Source organism: Argiope bruennichi, chromosome 9 (assembly GCF_947563725.1).
Source record: "Argiope bruennichi chromosome 9, qqArgBrue1.1, whole genome shotgun sequence".
Lineage (NCBI taxonomy): Eukaryota > Metazoa > Arthropoda > Arachnida > Araneae > Araneidae > Argiope > Argiope bruennichi.
Genome location: NC_079159.1, coordinates 105,350,526 through 105,371,886, shown reverse-complemented (window position 1 = coordinate 105,371,886; position 21,361 = coordinate 105,350,526). Strand labels below are relative to the sequence as shown.

Genomic DNA, 21,361 nt, shown 5'->3' with positions numbered 1-21,361 from the left:
GATGATTATTATGCTACTATTAGACGCTATTATGTTTTTTATTTGGTTCGATTCGTTTCGCAAGTTCTTTTTGAATTCAAAAAATTATCGATTAGCAATTTTTAAATTGAAGTAGTTTTTAACTGAATTAACTTTTTTAATGCAAACCCAATATATATATATTATACCACCTGTATATTATAATTAACTGTTTAATACCACCCAATAGATATATTATAATCCGAACTGATATCACCTTGAACTAACTTGGAACTCTAGCAATAGAATATGTCGATGGCATCAAAATGGAACACCGATAAAGAGAGAGAAGCAAAACCAATAAATAAAAAGGGCGAGAACAGCATTCCTTAGAACTAAATACATAAACAAATAAATTGACGTTTGAAATGCAAACTTTAAACCTCCGATGCTAATTTCTTTTATGTGCTACCGAAGGAGAGAGTCTCACGGCACATGCTTGTTCCCAATAAAAACCTGCAGTTGAAAAGCAAAAATGAGGCATCCTGTTGCCATGACAGCTGAAAATGAATGGGAGTTCATGAATAATTAAACACATGCAAATCGGGAATTCGGCTTTTCATCGAGACGAAATAATGAGGCCGCGATTTTATGCATTGATGGCGATATTTAAAAAGTTCGGAGATACGATCGGGAAGTCACGGATAACTTCACATCACTCTTTAAATGGACTGCTCGCCCCAAGTTCTCTCTTACAGGTTTCATCATTATGTAAAGTGATATAAAATATTTTAAAACTGCGCCCTCACTTGACATTTAGATTACTGGGTTTAAATCTATAAATAGACTGAAAGCGAAAATCGATTGAAATAATACCGGAATTATTAAAAATCTTTGGTGGGAGAAGTGAGTGTTGTTAAAAGTCTCCAATATATTTTTGCAGATGATACGAATGAACTAAGCACAATAGCATTAGGGATTGCAATATCGGACCAACAGTTCAATACCGGTATTCGATTTTTTTTTTTTTTTTTTTTTTTTTAGATCTTAATACCGGAATACCGATTTTAATACGGGCAGTAGAAATTTTAGAAAAAGAAAGAAAACACAGGTGTTTCTTTGTTTTATTTGTCAGTTTTGTTAGAGAGTGTAAATAACACAAAAAATAATCTGTAACTTATAAATTATAACAGTATATAAAGAATTTACAGAAAACAGAACGAAAATTTACAATAAACTTGATCAGATTTGAATTGGTTTGTCTCTTTTCTTCTTTTTCATTTCATTTTTAAAATCATTATAATTATGTAAATACCGTAAGATATTTTCTATAGTTCGTTAACGGATTCTGAGACGACCACATTTCCGGTATTCTTTTTGACCTTGGATTTCCCCTATTAGATGCTAGTAAATGTAAACATCTCTTCCTTTCGTCTTTCCTTTCACTCCTATTTTGACGAATTAAACCTATCCTAACGCATGCGCAAAAACACAGAAGGTTTTACAATCCGTTGCTGAACTATACAATAGTATTTCGGTATGCCTTTTTTCAGTTGCCAAATAGCATTTTATCACTTTTCTTGCTGAATACGATGCAACTTTGTATTCACAGTCTAATTAATTTCGCCCGTTAGGGTGACATAAAAACAAAACGTATACTATTTTGCTATGTTGCCGATACCTGACCATATAGTGGAGACAGTTTAAAAAATGTCTAGTAAATACCGAAAAAACGGTATTTAAACTTGTGAATACCGGTATTGCAAAATTGTACAAAAGGCTCAATAGACGCCTTGCCTTCCTCATTTAATTACGATAAAAGAAAATTGTGTCCTGATAGAACGGAAGCCGAATAGTCGCGAACCGGACACTCGGGAGCGTACTGTTATTTTGTGAAATATTTTGTTGTTTGTTATATGTTATTTTGTAAAAATCAGAACAAATGAAAATGGAAAACTAAAGAGATGCTAACAACAATTGCGCATCACCCGGCGTACAGATTACAGAAATCCAAAGTGAGAAATGTGAATATTTAACACATACATGACAGATTTCTGACAGTTGGACTAAATTACATTTACAATGTGCTTCCTTTGTCATTTATTTCCAAAATTTCTTTGCTTAATTCATTTCATAAAAATCTGAAATAGCTACCACTCAAAATTGGATTCTTATAACAAATACTTTTTGTCTCTATAGAGAGAGCTTTGAATGGAGGTATTCCAATTCTATTTATTCGAGGTCCTTTCATTTTCGATAAATTAAAAAGATAAACACTATTTACCTTTCCCATTTATTTATTCTTTATGGAAATGATACTATCAAAACTGAAGTGTCAACAAAAGCGGTAACAATAGAAATCATTGAGAGGCACAAGGGAAAAGAGAAAAAAAAAAGTCCGTCATTTAAAAAAAGTTTATAAACTCACGTTTCATGACACGTTATTTTCTTGCGATAGCATCATCAAGACATCGCGTGAAGCGTACTTATCGTTGCACAAGAGGCTTTGTAATATTCTACATACAAAAGACGCACAAGCATTTTTTAAAATTAATGTCATTTCACTGGAAAACGGCTTTATGATGAGTACTAAATAAGGGGGGGGGGGGAGATCAGCAGAAGAAAGCAGTCAGTCTTTTTTGTTGCAGCACAAGTTGTATGCTGTATATAAAACGAGCGTGCACTAAGTAAAAAAATAATAATAATAATAATAATAATAATAATAATAATAATAATAAAATAAAAGTAATAAAATAAAAATTGGTTCAATCCCGTTGCATGAATGCCGATCAATGCAAATGCTCAAAAACATGGTTTTGTTATTAGACGAAACTTTTCCTGGAAGGTATTCATGATTTCAAGTTTTCAGAAACTTTAGTAAATAAAATGGTATTTAAATGTAGAGTTTTGCATAATACAATAAAATAAGCTTAATAGTTTGTATGATTAAAGCATGCACTTAAAAAAATGATGAAACCCTTATATTTGAAAAGAAAGTTAAAGAACCAAAGAATCAAAACTTTTAAATGAAGATTGGTTTGGATTTAAGACACCAGGTTTGAGAAAATATGCACAAATTTCAAAGAAAATGGACCTCTAAGAACCATTCCTACAAAGCAATCTAGTATGAATGGTTCTTAGAGGAGAATTCATACAAAGAACATTCCTTCCGAACCACTAGCAACATTCCTACAAAGAATTTGCCTAAAACAGGAGGTTTTATACTGAAAGACATGCACGCGTAATCCTTCCTATAATCAATTAAACAATCAACTTTCACTAGAGAGGAAGGGGAGTTCTTTCGTCCGATGACGAGCAACATGAATACGGCTGACCACTCGACACGCATCAACAGTCACCATTCTCCCATTTCCAAGTCTGATGAAACCAATGGTCCTTGAATCACAAAGCGTTATCTGATCAAAGATAAATACTGTTCAGGACAGTTGGTTCGGATCATTACAATATAGAAACCTGTCGCTGTATTTCTGAGAACGCAAAGACTTCACGGTTCTTACGTCCATTGTGTCTGGGGTCTGATGTGCCTGTGAACATGGGAAGTTAAAAAAAAAAGTTAAGGCGCAGTTTATCGATACCTGCTAGGTAACTATATTTGATTAACAGATGAAGTCGATAAGCGAGGCAATTTCATACACAAGCAAGTAAGTGATTGGATATGATACCGATTGCAAACTTTTTCCGGTACGCAGAACATATCAGTAACAAAATCCGTTTAAACACACACTGACCTTAGGAAGAAAACGTGACATTTTCCATCAAAATCGCCCCAAAGTAGATAATAGTAAGGTCATATACAGTAGTATTTTTTTCATCTGAATCAGAGATCTTTCAACACAATAGAAAAGAGCAGGAAGTAGTACTAAACTTGCAAATATAGAGAAAAAAATACGAAAAATAAGGTTTACAATCTTCAGAATAATAGAAGAAAATCAATCTCAGAAGTAGTGCTGTCAAAAAGGTGGCAAAATCTGAGTAACGTAGCAATAAGATGCGAAATCATTTAGTCTAATAGTGAAGAACCTGTTAATCGTATCATATCCCGATATGCTTCACTTATTATAAACATAATGCGATCGGCAGCTTTTATTTCTCATAATGAAGCTTATACCTACAACAAGGACATCAAACCTACGGCTCACAACGACTATCTTTATTTGCGGCAAAGCAAACATAATACGAAGCAATAAAAAAAAAATGGAATAAAAATTTCTCCGATTTAATACAAAAATTACTAACTATATATAATTATTAATAGCAAATCACAATTCGTCAATGACTAACTACTAGTCAAGTTGTATCGATCTAACCACCCACCAGCATTATTATCAAAGACTATTTTTAGAACCTATAATAAAAAAAATAGTAGCAGATGAATATTTAAATAGCAATTATTGGCGAGTTATATTGTAGCACAAAATCGTGAAACTTTTAATCAAAACCAATGTTCCATGACATTTGTTTTGACATGTCTTCCAATCTTTAAGTTAACCTAATGTTTTATGAATTATAACCATTTCTCTAATTTCATTCGCCATTCTTCAGCATTCATTTAATTGAAAATCAATAGTTTTAAGTCAGTTGAATATAAAAGATTATTATTAAAAAAAACAAAAAACAAAAACAAAAAACAGAGTTTTTAAACAAGGATCGAACTGCGATTGTCCAGTTCTTGATACATCAAAAGAAAAACGAAAAAGTTGCAGAAAGAAGATATTACATTATTTGCAAAACCATTTACGAGTAACAGAATGACAATATCAAGAATCTGGAAACGTGCTACCGAAAATAATTATCAAAGTGAATTTTATGCTAATGTTGAATCTCCAAAAAAATAAAAACTGTTGAGGTAAATGCAAAGATCATGAAGAAAAATTTAAACACTTCTTTGACTAGAAAAGGCACCTTAAGATTAGAGCTCACGCTACTGAAGTGCCCAAATCTACATTATTCCGAATTTAGAATGAAAAAAAAAAAAAAGAAGAAGAAGTTTAAGCACCATAAAACTATATTCTAGACAAAAGATAATGAAAGGAAAGCCTACCTACAAGTTTAAAATGTAGTAACAAAATTATTAAAAAATCCAGAATTATTCAAACACTCAAAACAGAAATTAAAAAATATTTTTAATTTATCGCTTAATTTAATCTAGTTTCTTGATAATAAATATTGCATCCTATATTTTTTCTACTATTATTATGGGACAGAAAGAATACATTAAGTAGTAAATGAAGTAATCGAAATTCAATGCAGTTCAGTCTTGAAGTTAAAATTAGTAAGTTGGGATAAGTTAATTTTACATATTTTTGCCAAACAGCTATGGAAACAATCAGGGATCAGCACGTGAAATTTATTCCAAATTTGTAAATACTTTTGGTTTGCAGGCAATTATTTACAAATATGAAAGAAAGTAAAGTCTCCTATCAGATCCAAAATTATTGGCAAAATTATTCGATCGATTTTAATTAACCACTCCGGATATGATATCAAACAACAAACGCCAAGTATCAGGAAGAAATATTAATTTTACTTTTATCCTGGTCCTTTTTACTTTCTCATGCAAAAAATAAACAAAACGAAAGCATTCTAATCGTCAAGAAATTCGAACTCGGGATTTCCAAGAATCTCCACATTTCAGACTTCCGTGTCTCCGAAAAAATCATTTCTTGTATTACGTCTGTCTATCGGGAAGAATATCAAGGATTTGCATGCGTATAAGAGCGATAATTTAAAAACCTATCAACTTGGGCAATTGAAATTTGATTCATAGTTCTGATATCTAAAGTGCAAGTTCTTACTAAATTTTCAAATAAATCTGTCAACGTGTTGTTAGACGATCCCAAATGTATCAATTCCAATATGTAATGACTGATATTAATAAAATTTGAATGGGTTCTATTTCAAATTTTGATTTAGAGTCGATAAAAGGCGTTCAAACACATATTTCGACTTTCATATATTGTGTATTATTCACATTAATCGCTCCCCCCCCCCTCCCCAAATAAAAAAAAACGATAGATTATAGGAAAAAATTGATATTTAATTATTGTTCACTAATGCCATACAATTAATACACAATACCAGTTTTCTTTACTACACTACGAAGCACGCAAGTCTCATGTATGAGACTCTAAAAGAAAAATCTGAGCACTCATGGCATTGCCCAAAGTGCACAAGTTTATACGAGAGGAAAGGAGATAACATTTTTATTAGAAAGTATGCGAGAAAACTTCGGAGAGACTATTCCCGCTGATTATATAATTCTTACGAAATAAACTCATGTTCCAAATAAAAACCATATTTTTTCCCCCCTCGAGTCCACAAACTCAAATTCTGTTTCTTTAACCCGTCTATTTAAAAATAAAAACATTCTTTATAAAAATATCACCGCGTTCATTCAGACAGAACAGTATCTACATTTCAAGGAATCGACACTATCAAATAAAATTTGAGTAGTACAGAATTTAGTTACCATATACGTTTTAAATGAACGAGTAATTCATCTTATTCAAGTATCACAGTAATCATAAATAGAGAATGGTTAGATTTTAATGTTATAAAGTTTTTTTAAATAAATATACTGAAATCATCCTTTACACTTCATTACAATTCACCATTGCATCCGAGATCAAATTACATATACTGCAAAACTTTAAGCCTTTGAAAAACATTATAGTAAGCATATTATGTCGTAAAAATTGTTCATTTCAAAAAAAAAAAAAAAAAAAAAAGTAAAATTTATAAATAGCAAGTTTCTGAGATCTAACACATTTCAAAATTAAACCATTTTCGAGTTTCAACGCCAAAATCGTGTCTCTGAAACAGGAAATAGAACTAGAAGCAGAAATAAGGCGTTCCATCACTTCCAAGCGAGTATCAAGCATACCATTTCAAGGACATACTTAAAAATCATCCAAAAACACGAAACGATATTTTACGAGTGTAACACTATTGGCAAATTCAAGTGGACCGAGAAGGAAAGGGGGAGGGAAATTATTGCCTCTGCACACGCAATAGATAACAATATGGTAGAATATTTTACATTTACCGCGAATTCGAGCAACCACGGCAATGTAAGCCTCTTGTAAGCATTTTCCTCCTAGAACGCGTCACTAAGTTTATAATATGCTGGAATGGGCACTTTGATTTATAGCCTTTGAAAGTAGAGTTGATCAACCTAAAAGATTATTTGAACAGGCACGAAGAATCTACAAAAGCCGGATCCAGAATTGCTCTTCAAAAAAGAAATAAAAAAAAAAAACTCATGAAAAGGGATTTATTAAGTACTTTTGAATAAGAACAATAAAAAAAAATGAAAGATAAAATACACTTTTTTAATTGCAGCAGCAGCGAGAAAATATAAAAAGTTGCATGTAAATACTGATAGTATTATATGGATTGAAAGCCACCTTCAGCAGCAAGTAAACTGTTTCATTAAGATTGCAACAATCAATTTGTACGCTCTTATGAAAATATGCTTTATGCACCCGTCATTAATGGGTGTTCAACTAGAAGGCATAGCTCAATAGCTCCTAATCTTCGAGACATGGCAAACTCTTTAACCCCTTACTATAACTGATTTAAATAATAACTTAATGACAATTTAAATAATAATTAGTAATCCTGAAAGGAAAACTTATTAAGATAAAACGGAATTTTTAAATTATGCTTTCCGTAATCAAATTTAGAGACGCTTTATTAATAACGGATTTAAATATTTTGCGGCTCTAGTTAGCAGATAATATAAGCCTGCCCTTTTAACAACATCGTCAATTTCGTTTTACATTTCAACATATTTTAAGTACGTTAAAAATACAAATAAATTATTATTTACAACAACAACTTACAACTTAACTTAAATACAATAACAAAAAAATAAAAAAAACAATAATATAGATATGTATATATATTAAATAAAACAAATACAACAGCAATAAAATGCAGCTTAAAATAAATTATTATTTTATTGATGTTTATTTATTTTTATTTATTTATTATGACTCTAGAATGTCTGATACCCACAATTGTACAAAATATTATTGAAGCCGATCTACGGTCTTAAAAATATTCTAATAACAGAGAGAATGTAAAGAATGGCCAATCATACTTAGTAATATATTTTATCATTTATAGAATTTCATTTTTTACAAATTCATTGATTTGGCATCTTGAAGAATGAAATTTTATAATCGGTCTGCTTGAGACTGCCTAGCTGGAAAACCGCCACTGCGCATTGTCTATTTTCAGAGAGCGCCACTGAACTTGTATACAGTATTATCTATATATTATTTTAATTTTAATAGAAAATTTCGCACAAAATTATCAGGATTTTTCTAATAAATAAAAAAGATAATAATACTGGTGATTAAATAATAATCATTAAACATTAATATTATTGAAATTCTTTGAAAGCTCTTATATCTGTTTCCAAGTAAGCAAAATTTTCATTCGAGAATTCATATTCATTTTACTTTCTAGAACAACATAAACAGAAAGCATTGTAATCGGGGAAAAAAAAAATCGAACTTGAAATTTTTACGCATTTCTACGCTTCAGATCTCTTGAGTTCGAAAAACACATTTTTGGAATTATGTCTGTTTGTGAAAACAAGATCCTCTCAAAAACACTTTGAGATACATTGATGAAATTTGATATATGGATTTAAAACCAAATTTTGAACGAAAAACATTCAGAGGAAATCAATGTCTCTTTGTCATTATCAAATGAGCGCGATATATTCAAAATATAAAGGGTTAAATAGCTAAAATTCAGTACATAGATTTAGGAGGTAAAATGCAGATCAGTTTCAAAATTGGAGCCAAACCTGTCAAAAGTGTGCCTTCGCATGCATGTAAACGCGATTACTGAAAAATGTAAGGTTTGATATATGATCTTTTGACTACAATTATAATTCTATGTCAAATTATGGTTTCGGTCGGTCTGGAAAAGGCATCCAACATATTCGATTTTCAAGTGTTAGTGGATTGCGATTAATGGCATGTCAGAGATTAATCGCCAAAAAATTGCGCGCTAGATCCAGTAAATAAGCTAGATTCATACCAAGAATCTACATTGCATAAATATTGTTTGTCAGTGTCATGCAAAATATTTACGGTATTACCACGATCCAGAATGTAATGCTCGGCAGGGAGGGATAACAGTTTTATTAGAAATTATGCGAAAAAGTTTTAGGGAATCATTCCGCTGGTTTAATTTGTAGATTCATATTCATATCTCCGAATAGAATACAATAAATCCGTTTTCAGAAAGTGAAGCTCTCCACACTCTGGCAGAAGAGCTAGTTGGCTTCAATTTCCTCAAAAAAGGTTTGAAAAGAAAAACAGAGGAGGATATGCTTATATTTCTTAAGCCACATATCGAAACATTTTTTTCTTTTATAAATATGCAATAAATTTTGAAATTTACAAAAATATTAAATAATTTTTATATGTGTGTTAGTATAAGTACCCTTGCCTACTGTCTTTTACACCTCTAAGGAATAAAACTATTCAAAAATGAAAACCGTGGCTTTCTGAAACGAAAAGTAACGAGAATGACATCTGAAAATGTAATCCATTTCTTCATTGTCCATATTATACTAACTTTATTAGATCCACAATATTAACACACCCGAAGCCCAAATCCACCCTAGATTAAGCAATAAGAAATTATTATTTATTGAAGTATGTTTGAAAAACCTATTTTCAGACTATAATGCAGAGTAAATTATTCATTTTCACTTTCTGATATATGAAATATACAAAAAGAATATATTGCTACAGTCAAACAATTTGATTTCGAGATTGGACGAATTCCTACTTTCCAGACCACCATGGTCAGAAAAACAATTTTAAAACTATGTCTATCTGTCTATGGACACGATAGCTCAAAAACATACTGACCTAAATGGCTGAAGAAATTTAGCTTTTAGTCCTTAAACCGAAATAGTATATTTCTGTCAAATTTTAAGCGAAATCTACTCATAGGAAGGAAGGAAGCACGTGAATAGAAATAACAACAAAAGTAAAGAGTTAGACATAAGATATGATATAGTTTAAGCATCTAAACTATAAATCCATTCCACTTTTAGAACCAATTTCATCTGGGAGTTGATCGTCTCTCTGTCTGTACATCAGAGTACATATAAACACAATAACTCAAAAACACAATGAATTAGATAAATGAAAATTGGTAATGACCTTTAATCTAAAATTGTATTTTGTATATAATTCTGGTTTTATTCGGTCGGAAAATAAAAGGCGTCCAAAATATCTACAAGATTTTCTTCTGTATACTAGTAAGTACAGGATGCTCATACGCAAGATTTTGAAAATAATTTGAAATCTGAGAACTCATGACGTCCATGGTCTTGCTCAGAGCTCATAAATTTTATGCGAGAGGAAATAACACTTTCATTAAGGAAATGTATTAGAAAATTTCGGGAAGACCATTTTTATTAGTTTATTAATATATATATTTGGAAAATTTATTTCAGAGTATAATCAAAATTTTTAAATTTATCTTTACCTTACACTCATCCTCAAATATGTCTAAAAATCCTTGGTTGCTAGATTCTACGAGTCACTAAACAAATTAGTCTTAGATTATTTAACGTAAAACATCAATGAATTATTAGGTAAAATTAAGACTTGAGAGCATGATACAAAAATCATTAACCTGAAATTCTACCAGTATGAAACAATAAAGTTCACGTTGCAGTAATTGTAGAAAGAAGCTTAAGGTTATTAGTTTCGTTAGTTAAAAAAAAAATTAACAACAAACAATCTAATAATAATAATAGCAAAAAGATAAAATTTACTTATTTTCGGTAGCTACAAACATACCCAATTATAAACAATCACATGGAATTTTTATCATCAGTAAAATAAAAATATCTACTAGCTTAGAAAATAGTCCATTCACTATTTATACGTGATCCATTCACTAAAATTACAGCAAATAGATCAGATAAACAAGATTGTTGATAAACTCATAAAATAGATTGGTGCTGCAGATAACAAATATATCTACAATATTTCCTGACGACAGTAAGCCCTATTAGGACAATAATGTTGACCTGACACACTACTAATGTTTTATCCTAAAATTTATTAGAGAAATATATAAATAAAATAACATCCACAATCAGATAAGCTATAATGGTAAACTACTTTTATAAAAATACAGAATTAAGTTTGCTACAAATATATTTACAAAATCAATAAATCTCAAAAACATTTATAGTATAATAGTATTTCAGCTATTTCCTTACGTCACCCAATATTTCAAAAAAATTGGAAATATCTTCAGTTTAAACAATATTCTCGAAAATATCGATTTTATGAAAGCCTTTCATTTATCTAAAAATACTTTAAAGTGGATCAGATATGGTTTAGTAATGTCATCTGAGGTTATGTAGTGCACGCGTCGCAAAATAAAATAAATCAGATAAGATTTAGTAACGTTATTTAATATTAGGACAATATATAGTAACGTCACCTGAGAAAAAACTCTCTTCCATCACCTTCAGATATTTATAGCATTAAGTTCATCTATTTTAATTATTTCTTTTTAATTTTCCACAATTAATATTAATTTAGAATGCAATGAATGAAATACATTAAAACAACAATAAAAAAATACCGCGGACTATACATTATTTTTTATTCGAAATTTCTTTTTAAGGATTTAAATAAATTTATATTTTTTCGCTGAATTTTCATGCCATTAGGTTTCAGAAAAAAAAAAAAAAAAAGATTTTTCGTAAAACATTCAAAGAGAGGGAGTAAGTTACAGTGTTGGGGAAAAATCAACTTCAAAGTGCAATATTAATAATGCAACAATATTCAAAATAATACAGCACAATAAAAATACGAACACAAAAATCAAACCATCTTAGGTAAAAATTCCACCACATAATTAAAATCATGCTACATGAAATAATCATCTAATCTGACTTAAAACAAAATAAAACATTAAACGAAAGTTCAAATTTTCATACATTTAACAGCTTTCCTATGATAGAAAACAGGATTTAACAAAGTAAATGCTATTCTTAAAGGAAGGGGGACATTTGTAAGAGTTGTTTAATAGAAATAAATAAGTTCAAACATTAGACTATCGACAACTCCATAGCTTCATGAATATATTTTTCTGAAATAAGATTGCAAAATAAGATAAAAAATTAAAGTTTCATTAATGCATGAAAGGAATAGCTCATACAAAATAATCTTCGTGCGTTTTTATTACATTATTTCAATCAGAATCGCTAAAAAATATTTTACTTACAATAATTTCAATCCACGCCTAAAGTTAACGAAGAATTAAACTGAACTTCTTTTAAGTCATACAATCAGAATTTCGAGTAATATAAATTGTAAAAAACTGTATTAAAAAGATACGTTTTGAAAATCTTTTTCATCTTCAGAAAATGAATTAAATTCTTAATATATTTTTAACTGCATTCATATTACAATTGCAAATCGTCTGAAATAAATTAAAATTAACTGTTGCCAACAAGACATAATATATTATTTATGAATTGTATAGAATAGCAACTAGAATTTTAAAAAAATCTCATAACATAAACATCAATTCGCTATTTAATAAAATTAAATTTTCATATAACAACTTATATCCAGAGTATATTTTTGCTTTCGGTTTTAGTCATAATCATAAAAATATCTTTTTTTAAAAAAAAAAGATTCAGATTTTAAATATAGTGAGAAATTCGACGCAGTATTTATATTTAATATGACAGTATGGCATTTCCATTATATTAATTCCCATTTCTTAATAATGGCAATGGACTGGATGAATTAGAAGAAAAAGCAAATAATCAATTAACTATGAAAGTATTTTAGAATTGAAGTTAATTTTTAATATTGGCTATCGGTCTTCTTTTTAATTGTCTGAGTATAGTCTTGAGAATAATAATCATATGCAGAAATTATTTACAGAGAAAATTTTTCAAACAGATAGGAATGCATGATTTAAATTTATATTCCGATATGTCTTTTTTCTAATTATTCAACGTATTTTATTTATTTTTTTAAAGATTAGTTATTAATAAAAGTAGTAGCCATTTTGAATTTTTAATTTACATCGAATATTCTGTCTTTCTTCATTAAGGAATTCAAAACTGAAGTGTAATTATTCTTGTCTTTTTAAATTTTAATAATCTTAAGATTCTTATTGCATGAATGTTATTCAAATCAATTGGAAAGCAGAATCTCATCAAGTTTTGAATTTAGCAATCCTAATTAATTCAATACATTTAATTTCTTCAATGTAATGACGGCAATATAAAACATTACACACTTGACTAGATTAACCCTTCAATTGTTTATCCTGTAATTTCCATGTTGGATGTCAACCGTTTTTTTCCCTGCATCCAGCTATTTTCGTGGGCTAATGTATTTATCTTTTACTAGCACGGATTTGAATTATATTTAAGCTGATATCAAATAGTATATAATAACAATTCTCTTTATTTAAAAAAAAATCCGAATTTGATAGCAAAAGCTGCATTTAAATAATGATTTTAAATTAATCGGTAGTCAGTGAGTTCAAGCTGCATAAAATCTATATAATGGTCTTTGAATGAAGGGTTTTCTATCCCCAAATGGAATATTTTTTAAGTTCAGCTTATTACGTTATGATTAGTCATCAAATTTTGCATACTTTACATACGAAATATATTATTTATATAAAGCACTTTTTATTATTTGTGCATATGGTTCCAATATTTCATTCTTTTTAAGCGAAGCGGGAGTAAGGGGCAAAAATTTTTCAACCGAAAAATTAGAAAATGTAGAAAACAAAATATTCATAAATTATAAATAAAAATGTGATTCAATATAAAATATATTTTCGCGCAGTTTTAATGAACTTTTTAAAAAGAAAATTGGTTGCTTTATTTGTACTTACTAATATGAAATAACGTGTTGAAGTGGGAGTTTTCCTGGTACTCAAGACATTATTTTCTGAACATGTTTATGTTTTTTTTTTATTATTATTATTATTATTAACTAAAATCTTTATTTGCCGGCATTATTCCAGAAAAATCCGAATCCTTTTTTCATAATCACCAAGAAATTCAAATGTAATCAATTTATGCTTACATTATATACATTTACTGCACCGCACCGATTAGATTTTCGAATCTACTCATCTCAGAATATGAAGAAGGAAGCGATGTCACAGAACAAGTAGAAGACAACTAGTTACCAATCGATATGTACTATTGTCACTTAAATAAATTCCCATTACTGTGGAGCAAAAGTTTCAATAAATTAATTAGGACACACATGCATATAATAACAATAAATATTTTTCTTTCCATGAGAAATTATCCGAGATTTTCTTTTTAAAATCATTCCAATTTTCTAAAAACCGTGCGAATGGAGAATGAAAAGTTTAGGTCAAGTTCAAAGAAATATTAAAGCTGAGTTTTTAGAGCTAAAATAAAAGCTATTAAGTAACAATTCGTGAAGTAACACCATTTTTCGCGAAACAATTTATCTCCAAAAAAAAATTACCTCCCTTAATTACACTACACAATCCCAGTTTAAAGCTCAATTCTTCACCTGCCTCAATTGGACACGTGAAAGCGCAATTTTTCAACAAGGACATCGAATAATCCGACCTTATTTCACTCCACGTGAGCAACTAGCCTTTCTCCCTAATGTCCATAAAAGACACTTGGAAATAATTTCGGAGTTATTGGCAATGCTTCGTTGGTTGCTTACTCGTTCGGGGCAAAATAATAGATATCCAGCAGCATGTACTTCTTCTTACAATTCATTTTCGATTTAGTACAGGTACTGAGTATGATTTTCATATCCACGGGTCAGCGGATTTTCAGACATTACGCGTAATTGACAGTTTCAAGACTCATTTTCCTCAGAGAGGGGAGAAATGAAGGTTGGGAATTCTGTGAGAAAGTTTCTGAGGCACTTTGACGGCTGAATTTGTTTTCTGAGCGACATGTTCTGGACGAACAAATCACTTTTCTACAAATTTTCGCGCCGAGTTTTGGTTTCCTGGGTGAATCACGGGAGTGCATCATTGACAGCGGAACGCACACGCAATCCTCGCGTTTATTTTAGAGAACACATTTTTTTTTTTTTTTTTTTTTTTACGTTCTAATTTCAAGGAAGTGTTTATTTAGGAGTCCATAAAAAAAGTCGAGAAATATAAAAATCGTAATTATTATAAAGGTGATACGGAAGAATTTTATATCCATGGCATCGCAACGCATTAAAAGTCAAAGTTCAGATATTAATAAAACTAAAACTTATTTTTCGTGTTTTTTTGTTTTTTTCAAAGCGAATATTTTTAAATGTCTAGCCTTAAACTTTTTAAATATATTTATATAACAATTTATATAAAAATATAACCAATTGATTATAAGAATATTAAAATGGAGTAAAAAAAATCGAAAGGTTTTTTTATTCATGATAAATGCCAATGTTTAGATAATAATTTCAATTGTTCATTTTTTAATAACACTGAACTTTAACTTCGAAGTTGCGCTGGCTGTTAATTTCCCACAATGTTTCTGTTTTACAAACGCACACATTATATATAAACTAGCAGAATCCATGTCTACGTCAAGATGAATGTTAGCGCAATTATAATATAAAGTAAAGCTACGAAAACAGTCAAAATAAAATAAAACAAAAACAGTAATGATTTCGTATATTTATCAAAACGTTTTTATTAATTCGCTTTCTTCTCTGCCTTCCTGGTTGAAATTTTGCAATCGATTTTAAACTAACTTCCCGATGAGCCAGTCTTGAAACTTTCAACAAGAAGAACTGAATGACAATGCAATATTAACTCATTTTGTTATCTGACTGTTTGGAGCAAACAATTTTAAATTAATCGAAATGTTCATTACCAACAGATCGTGTCCGTCCAAGGTGTGTGAATTTTCAAAATTCAGGTTCAAGATAAGCTAATGAATATGACAATTAATGCCAGCAATATAAACATCGTGTCAAGCGATGTCAAGAAGGACAGGAAAATTACAAAAGGATTTGTAAATTTTCAACAGAGCTAGAGTGATGCTTCGTTCAAATATTAATACAGAACAAGAGAATGGTGCACCACCATCATTGAAATTATTTAGTCTTTATTATTCCGATATACGACACCGACATTCCACCTGTTCGTGTCGACTTAGACAGAGTAGGAATTTCTTTGATCAAATCTTAATGAATATAGTTTCCCGCACTCCGAAATTATGGAATGACCGAGCGAACACAGCACAAATTTATACCATACTCGGCCTGCAAACTCCATAAACTGGAAATATGTTGACTGTTGTATATATCGGATCTGCACAGTTGGCTAAAGTACAGGCATATGTTGCATTAAGTCGTATTAGAACTCAAGATTAAGAATACAAGAGCTAGATTTCTTAAAACTCGCAAGCAAGATACCATGCATTAAAGGAGATGAAAAGAATGGGACACAATTCAGACCTTCAAGCACTTTCTGCGAGTTATATATTTAAAATTTGTAACTAAAAACGATCTGGCACTGTTTTAATAATGAAACGGAAAATCTTATTACATAAATTGGCTTACATATTTTTTTATTTTTTAGAAAAATAACAAAAAGATTAATATATTATTGATACATTATGTATAAAAAATTTTTATTTCAGATATGATCAGGTGAAACTGAAATAAACCAGAAATTTGCCACTTGTCTGTGTAATAACCTGATCCAGATGTTTTAAAACGATTGCAACATTTCACATGCACAAGACTAAAAAGCAGAAAATAATTATTTAAATATTTTTTTTAATACACAATGTTTTTAAAAAGGGTTTAAAAGTATAAAATAATTTTTTTCTAACCCCATACAGATTTATATAATACAAACTGTCTTGAAAATTTGTAATACTAAAATTTTAATAATTATGTCAATTCTTGCTAAATTAAAAGGGAAAATGTCGGACGCATGCAATGGATAAGTGTGAGGAGTGTAGGACATACCCTCCAACAATCGTTATCCAGTCATCAGTAGCACTTCTTTACCGATATATTGAATATAATGTAATATCAACGAATTACTGGAGAACAATCATTTCCAAAGAATGAGTAAAAATGAATATTTTCAAACATTATTCATAAATATTTAACAGATATTTATTATTGACTAAATATATACATGACATATTTTTTTTAAATCACACAATACGATTTTGTTAGACTTTATAAATTTAGTTTCAATAAATAGCAAGGAAGGTACTGGTGCGTTTTTAAGTCATCATTGCTCAGTTTAATATTATAACAAATCCCCACAGTTATTTTTGTAATGAGGAGCGACTACAATGTTTTTATATTCATGCTAAAACAAAATTCCGTTTTTTTTTTTTTTTTTTTCCCCTTAACCATACTAAAATCTCGTTCACTATCAGCATTACTGTGAGTGATTATTGAGGATTTGTTTAGTTATATTAAAGTCTCGTTTTAAAACAACACTAGGGCTACTTTGGTCTGAACTCGTAGTTTCGAACCGCGGTCAGATGACGAGGACGACGTCTGAGCTGCCCAGAGTTAATAATCAACCTGAGTAAATGATATTTTCAGGCTTCTCATTATAAATTTAGAAAACATTCTGCAAATAGAACAGATTTGAGTTAAAAAATAATATCAAAATGCCTGGCACCAAATTTCACAGCTGTCAATGCAATACACTGCAAATGCACACACAAAGAATTCCTATATATATATATATGACCAGAAAACAGACCACAGCTAGAAAAACAAAAACCAACAGACAATGTAAATTACAATTCATAACTCAACCTATGAAATTCAAAAGATGCTTTACAGAAGTTTATATACATTCTGACCCAACATGATACAATGAATAATATGTTGCAAGAAGAAGAATAAAAAACTGAGCCAACTTCATAGATGCCTTATCCAACTGAAAGGGAGTGGAAATAGGGGAAAAAGCACATTGTCATTTCTCCTTAAGTCGATTTTTATTAAATATAGAAATAAAATACAAAATGGAAGAATTATTGCCTCATCATCAACTTCTATATTGAAAGTTTTTGAACAGCTTCAGAAGTTAAGAGACTGAAATATGATCTGCAACCCAGAACCTCTAAATGCCTTTACAATTAAATGTGAGACATCTCGCAGCAAAGATTTTTTCAGTTGCATTTTCTTTCATCCTTATACTCAAACCCATATAAAAAGTGACAAACAAGGGTAAAGGTTTCTTTTCCTTATCATTCTGAATTTTAAAAAATTTAAAAAGAAAGGAAGAATACAAAAAAAAAAAAAAAAAAAAAAAAAAAACCATCAGTTATTTGTTTTCACATCTTCTGCATAAAACATCTAGTGCTTTGTTATTTTATATACAATAATTCTACATGACTAAAAAACCCATCAGTAATTTGTTTTCAAATCTTCTGCATAAAACATCTAGTGCTTTGTTTTTATTTTATATGCAATAATTCTACATGACTAAAAAAAATTTTTGTTCACACAGTGGGACATGAAAAATGATTTCTTTTGCTTGGAGTTCTAATGAAAAAAAAAAAAGGTATGAGAATAAAAGAGGGTAGAAGAGAATGCAACTGCTCAGAACTTTCAAGCATTTGCAACTACCGAAAAACTATTTCAAAATAATAGCCAATTCTTTTGATAAGTTAATTGGTTTTTTATTAATAATAATTCACTTACTATTAAAGAAAAGCTTTAATAGTAAGAGAATTATGAGGTATGAAAAAATTTTTATGAATACTTTATTTCCAAACCTCTCTGAACTGGATGATCCACTTGAGAAATTTCCCTAGATTTGTCCCCCTTTTTTTACAACATTGGTTCATATCAAATCAAAATTATTTGAATTATTGCGTTCACAATATAGCACTGGATAGACTGCTAGAAATTGCCCTCTAGTGCTTCACAGGTTTTCTTCCGAGCTTCACCATATGGCGATTTGTGCATGTATTTATACATATATGAAACATTTTTTAATGTACAAAGGTGCAAGCAGGGAGATCTTCAATGATATTTTATCTTTGTCATAATTTTATGAAATGAAGGCAAATTTTCTTGATAAGGATGTTGACAGCAGAAAATTCAGTCCAAAGAGTAAGACAGAAAGCAATACAAAAAGGCCATGGGAATATGTTTTGAGCTTAGAAGGGAATGTTCGGAAGACGAGAATATATTTAGATGAGAATTGACTGGAAGAGCATTTGGGGTTTAGCACATTTTAGTTATTGTTGGAAAATAAAAGCCTACAACTAGGAAGTAAAAAAAAAAAACCTGATAGTTTAAGTGATTAGAAAAATAATTACTTTTAGAACACAGATAAATTGAAATTAGTATAATTATATGTCAGACAAAAATCAAAATACTTTTTGTTACTAAAAAAATTCAACTTTGGAGAGATTAAAATCTTATTCTACAAAAAACCATCTAATTTAGAACATTAACTAAGAATTGGCTAGAATTTCTACCCTCCCCCCCCAAAAAAAAAACATTTTAAGGAAAACTGAACTCTGGGGGTAGCTCATTAACCTAACAAAGAATTATACAAAATTAAACATAATTTGCAGAGATAAAAACAGCCACGCATTTACTGTCTGTTATTCAATTCATGTCTGTAAAGACAGAATTTTGTAATCAATATTTTATTCACTTTTTGGCAAGCTGGAAATTTGAAATTTTTTGCAATTATATTTTCCAAATAAAAATACGATATTAAAAGATTTTTAAAACTTTAATTAAGAATTAATCCATTCATTTAAATAAATTTTATTTTTAGCATTAAGAGCTACATCACAGTGAGTTTGAGGCAAAAACCGATTCCAAGATTTCATTATACTCTGAATATCAAATTATAAAATAAATAGTAGATAGCATTTTTTTTTTTTTTTTACCTTTTAATATATTAACAAAAGTATGTATTTTTTTAAAAAAAAAATTATCATTTTATTACCATATGATTCTAAATATTTATAATCAAAGCTTTCAATAGTTGAAATTTTTTTAAAAAAATATTTAAAAGAATTAAATGGATTAATATATATAAAAGCAGAAGCCTTTACTAGTTTAGAATCTTATAGCCTTTTTCTAATTTTCTTATAGACAGCAATTTAATTCCTTTTGTATTTGTTGAATCTGTTTGTTTTATGAAATAACTTTAATATTATATAGAAAAAGTAAACATTTGATAGTTGGATAAAGCCTAACAAGGAGCATTGTAATTTTATTCAAGTTTCTTAAGAATTTTATATTATTTTGAAACCAGCAAAAATCCTTTTTTAATCACAAAGGGAGTGAAAATTTCTAATAAAAAAAACAATATAATATATATACTTCATTAACACTTCTAAAGCATTTGGCATTTTCATAAACTTTAAAAATGAGAATGATATAATCCAAAATATTAATAGAATGATGCTTAGTAAAAATAAAATGTGATGAATTTTAAATTCAATAACTAGAAGTATTTGAAATATTCACTAATAAATAAATTTTCCAAATATACTAGGTCTAGCATTCAATGCTGTTTGATGTTTTAGATTTTTTTTTTCTTTTTTTTTTTATAACCTGACTCTCAACATGGATTTAATTAAAAACAAAAATTTTTCCTTTATTTAAACAATAATCATCACATAGAAATTTCTTTTAAAAATAAATAAAATTCAGCAAATTAAATGCATTGACAAATAGTTAAGTAACAAATGAATGTAACTACAAAGTTGAATTGCTTCTAAGAAAGAAATTTATTGGACCTTCTAGTATTTTCTCAATCAATTTCAATTTTCTATATTCAATTCACATGAAGACAACATGATTTAAAATAAACAATACATATCTGGTATATTTAAAGCAAAAACTAGAGTACAGAAATAAATAATAAAATATGCATTGTTAATGATATTTAACAGCAAAAAAACACTGTTCTTGTTCACTAAAATAGCATAGTACAACTGCACATACATAATGCCAGGGAGTTTCATTTAATACTATTTACAAACTGAAAAGAAAAATATTTAAAAGAAATTAAGTAAGAATGCCAGCAGTAAAGTAGAGCTAAACGAAGTTTAAAGTTTTTTTTAATAATACATCATTTTACAAGAAGAAATCGGATCTTATAGCAATATTTCATATTAAATGCAATGCTTTTTTTTATGCCAATAAAATCAAAAAGGAAAATTTTTGTTATCAAATCTTATATAATATCTATGGTATGAGCAAATTGTAGTTTCTATCCTAATGACTTCCTTAAAGATGATTTTCAGGAAATAATTCAATGATTATATAAATAATTATAGGCACTGAATCATCTTTTTTCAATAACCTGTGCCCATAAAAGATATGACAATAAAAAAAAA

At 29.1% G+C, this 21,361-nt stretch overlaps 1 protein-coding gene across 4 annotated transcripts in view; it reads right to left on the bottom strand.

Moving 5' to 3' along the window:
- LOC129983901 (phosphatidylinositol 3-kinase regulatory subunit alpha-like) overlaps positions 1–21,361 on the bottom strand; it is a 159,455-nt gene that overhangs the window by 124,969 nt on the left and 13,125 nt on the right. The window lies entirely within an intron of this gene.